This window comes from Bombus pyrosoma, linkage group LG3, assembly GCF_014825855.1.
Source record: "Bombus pyrosoma isolate SC7728 linkage group LG3, ASM1482585v1, whole genome shotgun sequence".
Lineage (NCBI taxonomy): Eukaryota > Metazoa > Arthropoda > Insecta > Hymenoptera > Apidae > Bombus > Bombus pyrosoma.
Genome location: NC_057772.1, coordinates 5,730,013 through 5,745,630, shown reverse-complemented (window position 1 = coordinate 5,745,630; position 15,618 = coordinate 5,730,013). Strand labels below are relative to the sequence as shown.

General features: G+C 38.9%; 1 protein-coding gene across 7 annotated transcripts in view; it reads left to right on the top strand.

The window, feature by feature from the left end:
* The window catches only part of LOC122577958 (TWiK family of potassium channels protein 18-like), a 361,683-nt gene that overhangs the window by 193,199 nt on the left and 152,866 nt on the right, over positions 1 to 15,618 (top strand). For 5 of the 7 annotated variants that reach the window (XM_043749711.1, XM_043749709.1, XM_043749713.1 and 2 more), the window contains exon 3: positions 3,367 to 3,422. The exons of the other annotated variants lie outside the window; for them this stretch is intronic. The gene's annotated coding sequence lies outside the window, so the exon portion shown is untranslated. The remainder of the gene's footprint in view (positions 1 to 3,366; positions 3,423 to 15,618) is intronic. 7 annotated transcript variants of the gene reach the window in all.

The window sequence follows — 15,618 nt, the reverse complement described above, 5'->3', positions numbered from 1 at the left end:
TCAGTCAATTTCATTCAAGGGGGAAGAATTCAATTTCGAAATAGACACGCGTGTCTTTCTCTTTCGTTACGTTCTCCTGTCCGAAAATTCAACGCTGCCTGAGGTTCTTCGATCACGTACTACGCATTGAAATAATTTCTGAAATCCGATTACGACGTGCGTCCTGTACGCACGGTTTGAACGTGGTAGTGCACCTTAATCCTACGACCGCATCAGATCGTTTAGCGCCATGTATTTGCCAGGTAATCGGATCGATCTTACGGGATCACGTAGGCAGATTTCAATTTTATCGCCTTTCGAGTATTCCCGTTTGAATTAGTCATTAACACTGAATTTTCCACCACCAACGCATACAGCTGTCTTGGAGTACGTTTGCTTCGCCTTGCAGATCACGTATATTCCCTTTTATCAGAAATGTCTTTATTTCAATTAATAACGTTTCTTCTAACAACGCACTGTCCCATTGTTCCTTTCGTCTTTCTATTATCTTCTGTTGAAACATGTAAAATGAAACGTCCGACAAAGTAATTAAAAAATGTCGATTAAGGAAGATTGAAAACTGGTTTAAAGTATTGTAACAGCGCAACTAAGTGGAATAATTGGATGCACGATAAGCCTCTTGGTTAATACGATACAACTAATTATTATTAAGTGTACTTTACGTAGAATGTTTGATTACATAGTCTGTATTACGGCGTGCGTGATCACTATTAATATCATTGACCATGCAGAACCGTTCGTCAGAATAATATAGTGGACCACAGAGCTCGTGTTACGATCGAATTAACAACTATTAGTGATAATTACGATAATTGACGACATAGTTGTTGATGTAGTCAGTGATTAGGAAGAAACGATAGTAATTCAACTACCATTGCTGCACGATTATGTATCCTACTCTCGTATTTTGATATCCGAATCCGTTAGATGAAATTACACTTAATCGCTAATGGAATTCATTATCTATCCAGACTTTTGTTCTACTCTATTTACTATTTACCACGTTTCCGCGATTAAGCGTTTATTATACGCGTACCTCTTGCAAATTACTTCGTCTTTCTTTACTTTTTTCTTTTTTCTTTTGTTTTGGCACTTTATAGATATTTTATTCCGCAGTCACTATCGTACAAAGTAACATAAAAATGTAACAAAGGTACTGAGTTTGAAATTCATTTTTAAAATCCGACTGAAATACACGACGAAACCACGGATAATCGTAAAATTTTTAATTGATCTTTCAAAAATACAAACTTGATATGCCTTTATTAAAAAATAACCGGGTAAAACGTTTTGCAGAATAACCACCGTTGTACAATTTTTATTGTTGCGTTACAATCGCAGACCTATCGTTTCGCTGACTATAGTTGCAACAAATCAGATCAAGTTACAATCAACGAGATTGAGAATTATCGCGTCGAAAAGGAATTTATCAACTTGTTATTAGGAATACTGGATTAAGATACGTGTTAATTAAAATTGACGAATTATCGAAAGAAGCTGCGCAATGCTACAACGAGAAACTTACACGCCACACACGTGTACGTTATATTCCTATACACACTCGTATCAGTCAATCAATCATGTCAGCAGCAGAGCTTGCTGCACAACGTGTATTGGTTTTTTCCCTCGAACCACACTTTGCCTATCCTGCACCGTCATCTTATTTATAGCATTTCAATCTCGCTTCTCAATAATTGACGTACACTATAATTCAGGTCTACTGTGTATTTTTCTACGTAGCTGACGATCATTAACCTGCCGTTTTCGATGAAACTCTATTTTAGGCCAAGCGATATTTCGACATTGATAGATAAAGTGCAATAATTGCTGTTAACGCTATCGCATGCTCCTTGATCACGGTTGCTCTACTTTGATTGTTTTATATATTTTTCGCATATTACGTATGTGCATTGTTTTGCGCTTTTGAAACTTTTTAACTTGCCATGAACGCATACAAATCCTCAGTCTACTTGTAAGTTACGATCTTGTAGATTATTTTCTTCGGAATTTATCAGTCTGATTTTACAATTTTAACAGCCATGTATACCTAGCCTAAATGTAATAAGTATCCAGTAACTCAGAGACGTCGGTATAAGTAGAATTTCGCCCTTTCTGCGATGTTCGCTGTTGGAATGCAAAGTACATTGGCGCGTGAATCATGCAACAGAAATGGCCGGTAATTCATCGGGCCGTTATGTAGGGCGACGTAAATCGAGAAGATTGTGACAATGAATCAGCGCAGCTTTATGGCTCTCCATGTAATTAAGTCGTATCCGATAAGCATTAAGTATGCAAACGCGAAGCAAATCCACATTTCGTGTCACTATTCGCCGCTTGTAATCGGATCATCCTGCCTTGAATCCTACGCGATTCGTTCGACCCTTGTAAATTTTCCCCTTCGATCTTAATTCCACCTTTTCTTTCTCGTTCATTTTCCATGGTTGCACGTGAAACGCCGGCTTCCCTAAATTTCAGATTCCTAAGCTTAAACGTACCGATAAATATCACACTTTAAATCTGAGCGCGTAAGTAAGCGCGGTAAATATTGAATTTCAGATGATAAGTCTGATATTTGATTGTCAGGGATTCCACTAAAGGTTCAACTATTGGGTTGTCCGAAAAGTATCTTTCTTTTACAGAGACGTCTTTTACAACAACGCATCTTCGTACAAACATGAAACCTAGTCTGTCGAACGTTGTGATCTTTATTTTGATAGAACAGAATGGATCACACGTAATTCGATAAAATAATATAAAACGAAAAATGTTGTACATCCATTATTTTCTTATAAAACGAAAGAAACTTTTCGGACGACCTAACAGATTCTCACGAAAGTATACGAACGGTTAGGAGAGAATTTTTCGACGAATATGTACATTATACGGAACGTTCGGAGAATTCGTTACGGAGCTAATGAAATTTTAAGATGTCCTGTGCAATAAACGAAAGGTTTCTAAGAGAGTTCGAATACATTCGCCAACCACTCTATCTACATACGCTTCGTTGCCCGTTGTGTCAACTCGTTTATTGAATTATGTTGCACGAGCTTCAAATGTACCTAGTTTATAATGCGAAGCTACATAAGTACTTGTTTGAGACGAATGTTGCAAACTAGTTGGCCAAGTGGACTCTCTATACTTGGATAATCCTTCCAAGCCTGTGAACATCCTGTTTACTTTGATAGTTTGAAGTTGGAAGTGTAGTAGTGACGTTACAAGTCATTGGAGATATTAGGTCGAAGGATAAATAAATATTTACCTCAATACGTATTAACACTTCTTTTTATTAAAATTTATTCCCTAAAATTCTTAATTGTGGTTACTAATTTCCTCTAATTAATCAGTTTTTTCCCCCATATTTTTCAGGGAATTGATTACGTGTCTGCTTGGAAAAGGATCCGTATTAATAGACTCACGGAATGGTAAGTTCCCACGGCTTTTAATTTCGCGAAGTAACGAGGCTTTAATTCATAAAGGGTTGCCTCCAACTGGCTGGGACTTTAACGAGGACATTAAAGTGGTTTCGAGTCATGCCGGAACTGGTACGCATTCCGTCCTTCAGGGAGGCTGCCGGCTGTTAAACATTGCACGGAAGAATTTTTTAACATGACGAACGAACTCCTTTAATTTCATGTAATGAAATGCGTGAACTGTTACTCCAAATTAAAACTGCTTCCGCGTTATCTCGCGAATTGTTAGCAGTTTCTGCCGCTTTTGAATCTCGTCGTTCCGCTTTATTTTCACGAAATTCTAGTTGGCGAAAAAAATTGTCCCCGATATTATTATAAAAATGTTCGCTCTCTCGAATTGTCCACCCTATTTAAAAATTCATGTATTTACGCGCTCGATATTTCAAGGCTTATCGATCCTATCAATTTTATATCGTCTTTAAAGTTAGCAAAAGTTACGCGGGCTATATCGAAGCTCGTAACTTTTTCTTCTAGCACGTTATACCTTTTCTGCGGTACGCCGGTCGAGAAACAAGCTCATCGGAGAAACAAAATTTTTATCTCGAGTTTTTATTTCATTATATTCGCGAAATGATTATGAACTCGTGACAAGAAGTTTGATGAAAGCAGCCCGTAACTCGGCGCAAGTTAGAGAGAGGCTGCCTAGAGATGAAACCATCTAGAAATTAACCTACTTAAAACTACTAACGATAGATCGTAATTCTTGCTTTCTCAAAGTGACACCGTTCCTATCGAATATAAACTTCTCCATTAATGCTTCGGTACATTGATTAACGAACGAGTATACACTGTATACAACATAACGACCGCTAAAAGAGAGCGTCGCGTTGGAAATGGAAAGTTTCAACGTTATTAAGAAAATTACATTAGACAGAATTACGCTGATGAAATATTCGTGCTTCTCCTTCGATAAGCTCTGTACTTTGTGCTTTATTCGTTTCCCAGTGAAAACCATTTTCAGAGGTAGGAATAATTGGCTTGGTAATAACATATAACGCGATTATGTAGATACAAGGTGTGCAAAACAGAGGTAAATGACGTTATTTGATCCATGATGTTAGGAACGCAATAAAAATAACGATTTATGAAAATGATCATTTCGCCTGGTTGTCGATAGAAAGGTACAGATTCGAAGAATGATACAGTGCTATTAGTATTTTGCTATTTAATCTGATATATTATGGCTTGTAATTAATAATACGTAACCTGTTTCATTCCTCTTATTCCTATGGCCATGGATTATGATTTATAGTTATTAAAAAAGCGATACAATGTACTTCGTTCGTGAAATATTTATTTATTTATTTTTAATTTTCTCTGTGTCGCTTTATACCTATCAGTACGGTATTCTAAAATGCTTTAGGCGACGATGACGCTTAGACAGACAGCGGGAAATAATTTGCGCCGCGTATATCCGTAAAATACGACTGTAGAGATGCGCGCGGCTTACCGTTGCGAGTCGATGCTTATCAACAATTGTCGTTAACTATGTCGCAACTTGGTATTCCCAAACGTTGGGCACCAGTAAATTACCAATTGCTACGCATTAGTGACGTAAACTTCTCCCACGGGTGCATAGAAGCGCTCCCCTTAGCGAACAATAATGAGGCCAATGAATGCGACAGTAGCACCTTGCCAATGTGTTTCCGCTGTTATTTTCATTTTCTTTGAATACGCAATTTAACCAGTGGCACACTCGCTACTACCCATCGAGAGATTAAAGATTGAAAAACGCGAAGCATGAAACTGTATAAACTTCCAAAGAACCAAATTTACGATCTAATCGTCTTCGTGCACCTTCCGTCGCGTGTCCCTAATTTAATTGGATTCATACTTTATAATGGTAGCTCGTTTATTAGAAGACACAGTGTGGCCACGAACACCGGTTTCGCAAATAGCAGTTGAAATTACATGCGGTCGCGCAATTACAAGGGTTAAGACGTTTCCTGTAACTGTGTTCTTGCAGTCAGTCGTATAGCCGCAACCTCTTAAAGGTGACGAACAATTAGTTTCGACCGTTCCGATGTTGATTCAACGTTACGTACCGAAGTCGGTCTTCTTCCATTCAGCCTGCGACATCGACGTCTACCTTGTTCCTTTCTTTCCCATTTCTTCGTATCCTCTATTTTACTCCGTTACTCTTTCTTCGCGCAGCTTCGACCGCCTTCTACATCGGCTTGACTCCACCGGAAGTACGCCGAGGCTGACCCACATTCGACAACAATGGCCACACTCAACTGGCTGCACTCGCCTCAATCGTCGTAGCCTAGGCAGAAGTTGCCTCGTTTCGGTCTCGATTTTCCAAACGACTTTCCATTCTCCCTTCCTCTCTCTTTCTCCCCTTCTATTTCTTTCTTGTCCCTCGTTTTCACTCCCTACGGCTACTCGCATTCCTATTTTTCAATAATTTCAAGCGCGCCTCCACCTAATTTCAATCTTTTCTTCATCGGGAACGAACTTCCTCCGCTTGTTGAAGAATTGATTTCATCCTGGGTCGCTGGAAATCGGAAGTTCCACTTTAAAGCCATTCATCGTGTTCGCGGGAAGTTTTCTGATCGATGGCGTTGCTTATTACCCATGTAGATGCACGGACTACCTGCAATTAAAATTGAAAAGATGTGATCTAAATTTAATAGATGGTATTTCGATGAAAATTGCTACCAGGTTGTTAGTCGGTCGTCGTGCTTTGACATTCATCAGCGGTGACAGTTACTTTTCTGTGAATCAATCATTTTGTGAACGATGGTTGACACTTGACGTCGAATCTATCAACTTATTAGGCTCGATAGAGGAATTTTGTATTCTACCAAATGATTTTATATCACGGAGAGAAATAGTGGATTTTCTTAATATTGAGAACTATGTCTCCACTACGTTCGATTAAAGTTAGCATTTCAATCGATTCGCAATAAAAACGAGAATAACAATTCTTCTCGATACGCAATACTCGTTTCCCTTGGTGTAAAACTTTTATCGTGATGATCGATAGTAGACGTATTATCGCTAATTTATCGAACGCAGTTGTCATTCATTTTGTCAAGATAACGGACGTTTCATTGTACTCGGTTATACTTGATACTATACCGCATATTTAACTATATCGTTAACTATTGTAGTACATATTATTTATATCTGACACACACACACACACACTCACTCTCTTCTTAATTTTCGATTAGCAATTTAGTTTAACGAGTCTGGAAACGGTTACAGCTGTTTAATAAAGCAAGAAAATCGACGATATAGTTTCACACCTGCATTAAACATTCTTGGAACATAGAAGAGGAGAATGCCGAGGATTTCGTGGTAATACATCGGTATGTCAAGCGCTTAACATCTCCATCCTCTCAATTATCCTTTCCCCCTTCTCCATTTCCATTTTCCCTTTCATTGTTCCGGGTACTGTTCTTTTGAACTTTTCATCTTTTTCCGTTTTATCTATCGCGTACGTACCTGTTCTTTTCCATTCCGTCCCTCGTTTTCTCTTTTATTCTCTTATCACCGTTAAGTTAAACCTATCGCTTCTTGTTCATTACTCTACCATTACCTCATACCATCGCTACTTGCCGCAATTCTCACAGCGAATTTTTATCAAACGACGATAACCCAAAAATTCTGGTACCTTTCGAACCCTTCTTTTGCTACACGACGCTACATCATCGGCACCATAGAAAGGCCCTGTCGCAACTCACCAAAGGCCAGTCGGTGTATTTTCACGTGGAATAAAACGACTAGCCTGGAATTAAAAATTACGAAAATGATCATTTTTGAACGATCAGCGTATAGCAGTTAATTTCTCATCCCCTTTCGTAAGCGGTAGACCGCAGTCCTGGTACACCCGCGGCGTATAATCTTCGTTCGTTTGCGCACGAACGCAAGGAACAACATTTGGAACGAGACAGGGATACGGTCGAATACACGTGCTGATGAAGCACGGTGTAGCGTTGATTAAAGAACTGCTGGTGTGTTTCGCAGACGCGGACGATGTTCCGAAAATAACATTCTAAGCGTTCTGAAATACGTCGTGTTGGGTAGAGAGGCAGTAAATTATCGCGGCGAGAACGCGGCGTTATTCGGCGTCGAGAGATACCCGTCCCAGGTAAAGCAAACGCAGTCAATTTCACAATCTAGTCGATCTGCCGGCGACTCAGCTACGACGAGTCCGCGTCGTTTCGTCTTATCAACGGTATTTTTCGCGCGCTTCGAATGTCGTCGAATTAAATTTCACATCATACGTCGTAAATTGGCTGGCTTCGCCCCGTTACCGCGTCCATTCGGAACGCGAATTTATCGTTCCATTAATTTGACATTTAATTTTCCGCGATAACGACGCCGTTCGCGCAATTCCTGTCTGATGCCCGGTTGCTGGCGGCCACTTCTGAATTACTCCTACCGAATTTGTCGCCGACAATTCGTTCGCCGTGCAATTTCGTTTCGCCGTATTATCGATGTAGCCTCCGCGCCCTGGAATACAGCTGACTCTCTGAATTTACCTTGGCTGGCCGCTCCACGACGCCCCCAACCCTTCACCTCATCCCCTATACTCCCTTTCCTCTAACCCTTGCTCTTCGTCCCGCTTGTCACCCGGCAAATCCTCGTTTTATGATTACGATCTTTCGCGCGGACTTTCGCCATTCTCGTTAATTATCGCGGGTCCGCGTACCTTCCGTGACACACATTTCCATCGCGTCGAATTATTTTGTTCGACGAATTGGAACCATACGGAAAACGGAATTTCAATTATCTACATCCTCGGAAATGAACTTTCAGCTATCTATACACCGTTGTTGTTCAACGCACTGCCCGAAGCTACGTTATTTGCTTTATCGAAATTTATTACATTCCTGTAGAATTTCGTTTATCTTACTCGAGCAATATCTGCCGTGATAAAGTACAGTGAATATCGCGCAATGAAAATTGATTAACATATTTACGCGTTTTAAGTTTTAAGTGGGTAGACATGAAATTTCGACACGGGATGTTTATTCAAGTTTCAAAAGCGATGCTCGAGTATCTTTTAGTAGAACAAATATCGATATCAAACGATGAAATTTACTTTTTTTAGTTGGATCGTCTGCGTTTCGTGTTGTTGAAGTTGTGTGCGTGTTTCAGCGACAAAAACTTTCCTCGAAAGTGGAGCAAATAACGTTCGTCGTAGCTAGTTCCAAGTATATTAATACAGTTTTATATTTAACTTTGTAAAATTTTGTATGCAAATACACGCAACTAGTTCACGTTCGACGATACATGTCGTTCAAAGGAAACGGCATTAAAGTAGAAGCATTCCGATATTTGCTTTACGAGCGATATACCGCAAATCTCTTTCACCGTTACCACGCACAATAATAGAACTTACTTATTTATACTTTTCCTCTTTGTTAATTATACTATTCTTGACAATCCTATTACCATTATGTTCCATTGCGTTCGTCGATTATTTAATTGTATTTTATAAATAACTCCATGGATCAGATTCGAATTTTTTCCCTTCCGACTTTCTTACTAAATTCGTCAAAAGCTTCTTCGCTGAGATTTACGATTCGCTACATTCTTATGACATTTACAAATATTTTCTGCTTATTCTTAATCATTATTTAGCACCAATACAGAATTCCGATCGATCAGTCGTTCCCCTAATAACCTAAACCGATTATCACGTTTTGCATATATAATTAACGTCGGTTAATTAAGGTCGTTTCTTTTCCAAAATTTTATGACATTCCAACCTAATATTAAGTCGTACACGAGCATTTACGACGCACTCGTAAATTTTCTACCTACCTTTCGCCATCGGGACTTCAGTGTCGATTTAATTAACCTTTCAACGTAAACGAGCCGGAACGATTCGTACAATCGAAAAGTTACACCCCGAAAGCGGAGAAACGCGTATACTCGGAGCTTCTTGTCGCCAGTTCAACGCAATGTCGCGCTGCAGTCGATGAGACTAGCGGCAGCGTTTCGTGTGCGGAATTGTTCGTGACTTTGCCACGGACTCTGGCAGTCGGGACCACGTCCCCGTGAAATGATCACCGCGATTCGAGACGTGATCCGAGAGCCAAGAAGCTTCGCTCCGGTCCTCCTTAAATTTTCCCTACTTTTCGTCCGTCGATGTTCGTTCAGTTTTATAGTCGTCCCGACGCGACCCGCTTTCACTCGCGAAATCCCGCCAATGGCTACGTATGGTCATCGAAATCTCTGCGACCCACTCATCGACAAACTGTCGAATTGAAAATGGTTCGAGTGATTCGGGAGAAAGGGCTCATTTTAAGCAATTACCGAACGATCGCGCTACATTCGTTGTGCTTCTTCATTGATTTAGCGACATCGGTGTGTACTGAACGAAGGGAATATGTAAATACTAATTATATATGATATATGCAAATACTAAAATATGTAAATACGTAAATATTCCTGAGAAAAGTACATTTAGCTACAAAAGTCTACATGCCCACCGTAAACATGAAACGTTATAGTAAAAACGTTAGCTTCGCTCTGTTTGGCGCGCGTATTGTTAAAATGTAACGTAGTTAGTTCATTTTGAATTTCATTAATAAAGGAGAAGTAAGAAAACGATATGAGACAGAATGTTGCAAAAATTACGTACGCCTATTGCGTGCGCATGAAGTCATAGAAATAGTATTTTCTTTGGTAAATGAATTAAGTAAAATTGGATAAATGATGGAAAGTTAAAGTTAAGTAAAATAATAATAGAAAGCTTCACATTGTTATTCATATAGAGTGGATTAATATCAGATATATTTAAGGTATATAATTGCTTGTTTCTTTCTAGTCAGGTATTTTGGATAAATAAAATAGGAATATTGGAAAATATTTCGAGGCAGAAAATGAATTCTGTTCCCTATGAAAGTTTGAATAACTTATCCAGGTGTTCCGTTTTATTCGTAAATAATCTTCTCTAAATTGCAAGTACAGAATGTTTAAAAATTCCTTCATTATCGTCCGATGCATTCATTATAAAACTGCGCTTTAAATAATAGGTAACGTTAAAAGCGCTTGAAACGTAAATTACACATATGACCTATATTTTGTATACCTTTTAACAGGCAAATTTTTCAAGTTTTCCTCCGCAACCAACCTTTCCCGGCCGACGTATTCTATTAGTTGTTATTGCACGATAGATACCTCTATATGGCGAAATATTATCCACAGTATAACGTTTACAAATATTTACAGAGAAGTTTTTTTTTCAATTTTTACTTTATTTCTTCTTTCCTCTTCAATTATAACAATAAACGTATGAATTTCAATTCAATTTGCGTTCGTTATTTTTTATTCGGCAATTGTATAGATGGAATGATCGATTGAAATTTGTGGACGATGTTAACGAATTTGCGTGAATGAAATGTTACCTGTTCGGGAAATATCAGATTTACGACATGCCGATGATTTTTCTATATTTATAATTCTGGTGTTTCCGATCGCTTGACATTTTTTTCTTTTTGGTGGGCGTGGATTAAAAATCACGATTTGTCCCGTTATTTTTTTTTTCTTTTTTTTCGACGCAAATGGATGTTAGCGTTTAATGAATTCTGTGTGTTGAAACGTGGACAAGATTTCGGACGCAAAAGTTGCAGGATCGTAACAGCAAGTACACAAACGAATATAATTGATTGAAATTCGAGAACGTTTAATTACAATAGGTAAGAATTTTTCGCGACTCATCGACGATATTACGATATGGCAAACGCTTCGAACCCGAGGGAATTCTCATAATGACATAAATGTTTCAGTTTTCCGTGGTGCGAGGAAAATTCGAAAATTCCACGATAATAGGACGCGACGATGCATGCCCATGCATTGTAACTTTAATACAAGTTTTATGCGTGAAATTAAAATTTTGATTAAACGTTGAATCGTTCCGGGAACGCAACACAGACGAAATCAAGCTACGTATCGCTGAAAACGTAATGTTTCGATTAATATTTATTAGCCTGAAATATCTGCAATCGATAATATTCAAACTCGGAATAAAATCGATCAGTATTGTTGAAGGTCACCGCTTTTAAGAAAACTCTACGTCTGGTCTTTTTAGCTTTCTAAAGCACTGAAGCCATCGATTGCGCATAGACAAAAGACTGGGACGAAGGCAGACCATAAACAACCGACAGACGACGTTGGCTTCGGGGTTTTCAGTTATATGGTAACACTGCTAGCGTGCGGATCTGGACCAGCTCAAATTATTATTTCAGTCTTGTACTTTTCACTTCTGTATTTAAAATATATTTTTCTACCTTATAATTTATCTATTTCTCTCTCTTTATACATCTAATAACCTCAACAAGTGTGATATATTTACTCGCGTGATATTCTTTCTCCCGTTGTTTCGTTCTCATCGAAGAATAAACACACAGCCATTATTATAATTGCTTTTTTTCTTGCGTATTTCTCGCTGTTCTACGTTTCTGCTAATTAGCCAGAATGTACCTAAACTTCTGTCAACCTGCGAAATTCAGCCACTAGAATTGTGTTCTAAGAGAATTCTTGTTAATAAATACAAATAAAGAGTACAATCACGCTATTATCGGCGACTATCGAGCGAGAGCAAACGTTCCAAACTAACAATAAAAATTCTCTTTTGTTTTGTGTATCCCAGGCGCTCGAACGAAAGGGGAACTATATGATACACTGAAAAGAATAACCGCGTCTGGGGAACACAAAGGACGTAAAGCCATCTTCAAAGACTTCGCCCAAAACTGGGTCGTACTCGTTACACGTTCGATTGATTTGCAGCTTCGCGCTTATTTGGCAAGCCCTTTTCTCCTTTCCGTTTGCTATCCTTTCGTTTCCTTCGTACTGTCCCACCCTAATTTTACTTTACCGACAAGGAACACTTGAAAGGAATCTTGCCAACTTCCGTAGAATGTCGTTAAAAGCGAATTGTTTGTTATCAAACTATTTAATTGAATGGTGCAAACGATGTAACAAGAGGATTTTTATGCAAATTCACATTTTTTACAGCAAAACATCGTATTATATATCAAATATCGTAGGGAGCGTATATTTTATATCGTTTCCTATAATATCGTTCGCAGTATGATAAAAACTATTCGAAAACGAATCCTAAAACTTTGCCATTTCATTTTATTTAAACCTCGTTATTTCGTTATTGAACATGTCGACCACCATGCGAATTTTGTATACGTATTTTGTTTCCAGGGAACCTCGACAGATTGAGATATACTACACCGTAATATTTAACTTTTGCAAGATGTTACGTATCGTATTTGCGCACTTTTCCTCTGGCAATGTTTGTCAAGTTATTCACATCGTTGGCCATTTTCTAGTAAATGAAGTTGATCTTATCTCAGACATTCTAAATGATTCAGTAGCATGGGTTATCGACTACCACTGTACCATTCAACGTTTTAAACTTCGTTGCTCATTTTCTATTCCTTTCTTTTTTTTTATGTGTGTTTTTACTACTGTCAATTTTTCTTCGTACACGTTTCTATTACCTCGATTCAATTTTTCTTGCGCGTCGTGTAAAAACTTGGCTGGAAGTTGAATGTGCGTTTCTATCTGGCAGCTGGTTTCCGGGATGCTGATGCGAAAAAAGTCTGACGTTGTCGCGACGCCACGTTTTTCCATCGAACGACACATTGGCACCGAACACGCAGATTTCCGGTTACCGCTGATTAATCTATGCATTGTACCAAACTGCTGAACCGTTCCAACTGGATTTAGTTACGACGATAAAATTCCATTTCAATTGAAAATAATACCTGCCCATCGGGATTCGGACCATCAACATTATCGATTAATAATTAATCGACCTGAAACGTGTGGCTCAAAATACTATCGTGGCGATTAATCGTAGAATATATATATTTTCAGGATGACTTTTCAACGAGCTTCCGTTTAAACATCGCGTTCACGGCTTAATTTAATGACCTCTACACTCGACAATGCGAAAAGGGATTAACGTTATCTCATCAAACTTGCTGACAGACAAAATGTCTGGCTCGGCTCGCGCACACGTCGTGTTTCGCTTTATTATCTTGACAGATTTTTGCTCTGTTTGTTTATTGCAAACGATCTTTCCGCTACGAGTCGTTTAAAGCGGTTCATCAAGCAGCTGACTTTCAATGGAGTTTCGACAAAGCTTTCATGACCGTAAACCGAATTCCCTTGTAACAAATCCATCGACATTGACAGTTTCACCAGCACGTATACCACCCGTTGGTTGGTTTCCAAGTTAGTTTCGGGCACGTACAGCGTATAACTTTAAAGTAGCTGCTATTAATACAGGATTCAGTCGTTTTTCAAACGGTTTCTCGGTTTCTGGAAGGCGCGAGCAAGCTTGTAGAAACGGGAGTTTCAGCAACCACCTTGTGTATTACACATTATTTGTATGTGACGTGACGTATAAATTTCTCGTCTAAACATCAGCCATAATTCCATACGCATTCGCGTGTTATAACGTTAACAGACAATTGTAGATAATTATACTCCAAAGTAAAGTATATATATAGTATAATGAATAAAGGAAGTTTGCGATGAACAAAGTATTTTATAATGAATAAAGTAAATTTTATAAAAACATGTGATTATTAATCGAGTGTCGCGTGTTAGACTTGCTTTGCTTTCGTTATATACGTATACACGTTTCTTTCTCTCTAATTTATGAATTGACAATGTTTTATGCGCGAGCCTGGCTGATTGCAAAGCTGTCCTGACGCGAAACGATGATTGAATACCGTTTATTTACTTCAGCAGTTATGGCCACCGTCCTAATTAATATTCATACGTCTAGGCGCATAAATCACGTTATGTGAATCACTCTATTACAATTCGGCCGTATACTTGCTATTCATGACCCTGAGTCGCAATCAATATAACTCAATTGTCGTATTTCATCGATTCTTCGAAATACCAATTGCGCGTCACGATAATTTCCATGTGCGCGTTGTGGAAATATTTTCCCCATTATACAGTCAATCGCGGAACTCTACATACGAATTTTGTGTATTCCGAACCGAACGTACCGAAGGAACTAAAAACGTGATTTGTCACAAAATTATTTATATCTACATATCGATGCCATCGTTATTAATGTATTTCTACAGATGATTAAACCAAGTTAAAACGTTCAATTCATTAAGAATGTCGGGATAACGTTGCATCGGAAATTGCGAAACCCTTTAGTGTTTTCTACGCTAGGAACACAGCAGGATATTAATACGATACGAAGCTTCTTATTTTTCTGATTTCACGTCGGCGTATTTTATCTTCTTTTCCTTCTTCTTTCTGGGTAAAGGCGGTAGGTTTCGACGATACATGTATTTCGTAACGCGTGGAGAAAATCCGTGGGACTTTTGTCACGGTATTTTATATTCAAGGAACGTATAGGAACCGTAAACTTTTGTGTTCAACTGTATACATCGTCCTCGGTCCTCAACTCGAAATCCAATGAAACAAGAACAAGAAAAATTCCAAGTGTACGCAAAACGTTATCGACAGTTTCATCGCGCGAAATCGAACGTTTAATTGAAAGTGAATGACGAAGAATGATCAGGTAAAATAACGCACGGACTTTGGAAACGGGCGAGAAGAGGAATTTGAAAGCGTAACGCAGCCGATTTACGAAACGGGCGTAGTTTCACGGCGAAACGATCGCGAAAAGCATGGATAACATTCTATCACGGTGTTCTGCTCGCGATAGTTGGGAAAGTGAACGAGACTTTACAGGTACTTCACTGGATAAGTGGGATTCCGCGCATTTCTTCGGCAACCCCTTCCGGGGTTGCTCGAACATTGTAAAATGCCTTCCGAGTTTCGACGTTGCCACGATTTATTTATTCGCGCCGGTAAAATCTGCCGGAATAGAGGACAGACGATGCTAGCCACTTTTTCATTTTCCTTGGCAAACTTTTCACGCGATCTTGCAGGAAATTGTCGACCGGTAAGTCCCTTTCGTTTTTCTCTTTTCGGTGGAGTTCCCTCGTCATTGCCCGTTTCTCGAACTTTGGATCGTGACGATCTTTTATCACATCTCGCGATAGAAATAAAAATACGCTGCCTTTTGTCCCCTTTAGAAAACTGTTGCCATGGAAGGGGCGAGAGATTCGCGAGGCATAGGACAGACTGGAGCGTTAAATTAGCATCACAAAGGCTGGCGACAGTTTCC